The sequence below is a fragment of the Ranitomeya imitator genome, chromosome 1 (assembly GCF_032444005.1).
Source record: "Ranitomeya imitator isolate aRanImi1 chromosome 1, aRanImi1.pri, whole genome shotgun sequence".
Lineage (NCBI taxonomy): Eukaryota > Metazoa > Chordata > Amphibia > Anura > Dendrobatidae > Ranitomeya > Ranitomeya imitator.
Window position 1 is genome coordinate 556597461 of NC_091282.1, and position 5184 is coordinate 556602644.

The following is a 5184-nucleotide window of genomic DNA, read 5'->3' on the forward strand; positions in this document are numbered from 1 at the left end:
TTGAATCCCTGGTTTGGTGATGCTTTCGAAGCAGCTGGTCCCGGCTGTACCCAACGATCTTCTAGCTTAGGGAGACTTCGCTTCTCCCAGAAGGCACCTGGAATATGCAAATTAGCCTCCTGAAGCTTGAATCCCTGGTTTGGTGATGCTTTCGAAGCAGCTGGTCCCGGCTGTACCCAATGATCTTCTAGCTTAGGGAGACTTCGCTTCTCCCAGAAGGCACCTGGAATATGCAAATTAGCCTCCTGAAGCTTGAATCCCTGGTTTGGTGATGCTTTCGAAGCAGCTGGTCCCGGCTGTACCCAACGATCTTCTAGCTTAGGGAGACTTCGCTTCTCCCAGAAGGCACCTGGAATATGCAAATTAGCCTCCTGAAGCTTGAATCCCTGGCTTGAATCACTCTGGAATATTCTCTCCATGAAGGTAAAGAAGTGTTCTTTTGTCTCTGGTGACTTCTGCAGTTTGCGTGTAAGGGAGACAAATCGACTGTACACAAGTTCTCTGTTGTTGGGTATGCGTTGCCTCTGTGGTTTGAATGGTAAAGGTGCGACCCAACTCTTTGATTCATCTCTTACTATCTCTCGCTCCATGATGTCCAAGAACAGTCTGTCCTCTATGGACGTTGCTACCTGGTTGTCTTCTCTTGTCCTGTGGAAAACTGTGCACCCTATATGATCTTGCTCACCGTCGCATGCATGGTCTTCACAGGAGGGATCAGCTAACGGACAAGATGGAGGGGTGTTGTGTGGCAATTCTTTAATCAGGAAACTGCTCTCGCATGGCTGGAAGAGAGACGGGCGTCCATTCTCGAGGGTATTGGTGAGCATGCTGTTGACTGATGTCGGCCTGTGTGCTCCACCCAAACAGACATCTCCCACAATGACCCATCCTAGGTCAAGTCTCTGAGCATATGTGGCATTTTGTGGGCCGTTGATCTGTCCTCTAGCCTTGTGGACTCGTAGAATGTCTCTTCAGAGGAGTAAGACGATGGGCTCCTTGGTCAAGCTCCGGTATCAGGTGAGCTATACGTCTCAAGTGGGTGTGATGAGCTGCTACCTCCGGTGTAGGTATCTCAGACCTGTTGTCCGGAATTTGATTGCACTCTAGTATTGATGGTAAGGATAAGCAGGTTTGACCGTCCATAGACTCTACTTTGAATCCGGTCACTTTTCTCCCCGCCGTCTCGACAGTACCTGCACATGTCTTCAAGGAGTACGGAGAGCCGGGACCAGCAATGTTGAAGGTGTCGAAGAGAAAGGGCTTAGCTAGAGACCTGTTGCTCTGATCGTCCAATATTGCATATACCTTGATTGCCTTATCCCGTTGGCTCGCTGGGAATACTCTGACAAGACAGATCTTCGAGCAGGATCTCCCTGCTACAAATTCCTTGCATATCTCTGTACACTGAGAAGTGACCACTGGGGTGTCAATGTCAGTGTCCGTCTGTTTTTCGGCAGACTCTTCTACTTGTGACGATACCCCTGAGGGTGGTCCAGGGTGTAAAGCCGTGTTGTGCTCCACACTACTGCATTCTGCGCCTTTCACACTGGTTTCACAGTTCTTGGCGGAGTGTGAGGTAGTCGCGCAGCATCTGAAGCATATCTTGTTTTCCTTTAGGAAGCTCTTACGGTCTTCAAGAGGCTTCTCCCTGAAGGCTCTACATTTTAGTAGAGGATGAGGTTTCTTGTGTAGTGGGCAGTGTTTGCTGAGATCCTGAGGTTTGTCCTCCTCTGGAGAGGACTTACTTGCCCTGTAAGGAAAACCTGTGGAGGTAACATTAGTTTTGTGTACTGCCACTGGTGTTTTACTGGGTTTTACACCGGAGGCAGTGGTACATGACATAGTGAAATCGAAACTGGGGTCATTTCTAACTTTAGCCTGCTGAGCAACAAAGTCTACAAACACCCTGAAAGGAGGAAATGGCACCTTATGAGCTTGTTTGTAACGGGACCCGTGACTGACCCACTTTTCTTGTAAGTTGTAAGGGAGTTTTTGGACAATTGGGTTGACACCTCTGGCAGTGTCCAGGAATGCCAACCCTGGTAGGTCACCTTCTGCCTGAGCAGCATGCACCTCCATTAACAAGTCGCTCAGTTCTCTGAGCTTGTGATAACCCTTATTTGCTGTCTTGGGGAAATCATCAATTCTTTTATACAAAGCATTTTCTATAGCTTCTATTGACCCATAACATTCTTCAAGTCTCTCCCACACCATGCGAAGTCCTGTGTGTGGGTACTTTATGTTAATGTTCCTGATTCTTTTGGCGTGTTCAGCTGACTCGCTCCCAAGCCACTTAACCAGTAGATCTAACTCTTCACTACTGGAAAGATGCAAGTCTCTGATGGCATTCTGGAAGGAGGCTCGCCAAGCTCTGTAGCTTTCAGCTCGATCGGTGAACTTTTACAAGTCCCTTGGTCACCAGCTCCCGGCGGGTAAAGAACCTTGCAAAGTTCATAGTGGCTGAGTCAGTGCCGACATGAGCTGGTGTGCTGTTGTCATGCGGTGTGTGTGGTGCATCCTCATACCTGGTAAGAGCTTCTGGCTTAGGATAGTCTGTATACAACCGTTCTGAAGCGAAGGGTGTCCCTGTCAGTCTGGGAGGAGGCCGTACCTTCTGTTCTGTAAGATGGTAGTGGTGGTCGACGTCGTTTCGCAGTATACCTTCCTGCTTCCTGTACGGTGTTTGGAGGAAGGATCTCTGGTAATCTGTATAGGCTGGTTGGTGTAACGGATCAGAGTTGTCTTCTATTCCGGGATGTTGGTGGACATATTCTGAGACGCGTTGAGCAGGGTCCTGACGATCAAGGTCTGGTCCACGTACGTCGCTGTCACGCTCAGATTCGGGAAACTCCACGGCTTCTAAGAACTCAGCTTTGGCTATTGCGGCTGCTGCTTCTTTTTCAGCGGAAAGCCTTTCTAAGGTCGCTCGCAGGCGTGCTGTATCTGCGTCTCTATCGGCTTGCAGGCGGGCTCTTTCTGCTTCTTGCTCGGCTTGCAGGCGGGCTCTTTCTGCTTCTTGATCGGCTTGCAGGCGGGTTCTTTCTGCTTCTTGCTCTGCTTGTCTTAACTTTAACTGCATCTCTTGTGCAGCGAAGGAGGATCTTACCTTCGCCGCCTCAGCTTCTGCTCGGGCGAGGGTGACAGACCTTTTCGAGGAAGACTTGCTAGAGCGGCTTGTATGGGACCTCGTCTTGAGTGAGGATGCTCGACTTGCAGACATTGTGTGTCCGTTTGCAGGCTGTAGGACGTCTCAGAGCGGTTAGGAAAGACTTCAGCGTAGACTGAGACGTGTAGCGCTTGGCGGGCAATATGGCGGCTGCTGCGGTATCTGCAGGCTGTGCGGTGTGGTACAAGCGGCTGTGTAATGGTCTTGTTATTGCTGGCGTCTAGCCTGGTTTTGCTAGCCTCCGCTGGTATTTGGCTTCTGTTTTACTGCTTGCTGGTATCTAGCCTGCGTTTTACTGGCCTCCGCTGGTATCTAGAATCCGTTTTACTGGCCAAGCTGGCGACAAGAATCCGTTTTACTGTTCTGTCTTCATACACGTTGATACGGTGTGTGATCCGACATACGGCATAAACCACTTCTGTCTCCCAAATAAGCAGACTGTTCTCTGTAGTCTAACTTGTTTATTGGTAAACATGAGCGCGGTAAAACTATAAGAAGTATTGTGCAAATAGTAACATGACTGCAACTAACAAGGAAAGCATACAGGATGATGCAACTTCTATAATAACTACATACAGCAGGTAACTGAAATCACATTTCCTGTGTACTGGCTGCTATACAGTTAATCACACTCTGTACAACATTACATAGCAAGAACAGGGATAATGGTCTTACCGGATAATCTTAACCGGAATGGCAAGTAAGTGAGGTAGTTCAACACAGCAGATTAACACGTGTGTCCAGGGAAATACACAGAGAGAAAATGGAGTTTCCCCTTCCCATAATACCTTGGTGAATACCAGAATGCAACACTCTAATAGTTACTGAAAAACACAGGTAATAAATTTAACCACCACTGGGTGGTGCTATAACACAGCAAAACCAAACTATGGTATTAAACCTTTTTAAAGCTAGATACGAAGCCCTGACCTTCGCTAGAATGGGCAGAACACAAGCAGTGAACATGTGAGTGAGACCTCTCTTTATACAGATACTAAGCATATCCAATTAAAACATTCATTACATTCAATATCATAAATGCTGAATAAGTGTAAATATCAATATTCCAAAAACCAGTGTGATAGTGTAACCTGTGTTTCACCTATAAAATTAATTGTTCATAAATACAATGCATTACACATCCTGTGATTAATCTTAAAATTCTGCTCAATGAGCAATTAATATTTATAAAATCCAGATGCTCCATTCCCCAGAATCATGGTTATATCAAACTTACAGCGTTGTTTTCATGCATGCCCCTGTCTTCGGCGTCCTAGCGCACTCACAGCGCATGTCTGTGACATCACAGCCAGCGTACCCATAATGCACAGGCACGCAGCTGCGCAGTACCGCCAAGAAGACTGCGGCGCCATCTTGTTTAAGGGAGAGATCGCTGTATGGAGTGCCGAATCACTTGATTAAGTAATGGTAATAGTAACATGTTCACTGCTTGAAAAAGGATTCTCATATCCGAAACGTTGCCACGCCTGCTCAGGCAATAAAGTCCACTTTTTGTATCATTTTTTGTGCTGCTTTTCTTCTTTTTTTGATATTATTACTGGAGGCCGTTTGGACTGCTGGTTGGGAGAGCTTTGCACACCATTGAGGTAGTACTAGATGCTGTTCCTGTTTTTTTTCTATATATTTTTTCTATATATATATATATATATATATATATATATATATATATATATATATATATATATATATATTTACAGTACAGACCAAAAGTTTGGACACACCTTCTATATTCGTTGTGTGTGTGTGTATATATATATATATGTATATATATGTGTATATATATATATATATATATATGTATATATATATATATGTATATATGTATATATATATATGTATATATGTATATATATATATATATATATATATATATATATATATATATATATATATATATATATATATATATAACAAAGAAGAAACAGCCGGATGGCACTAACGACGGAAAGAAGCTGAGTGAACCGCTCACCTGTGTCTAGAAGGTAAAGATCAGTCCT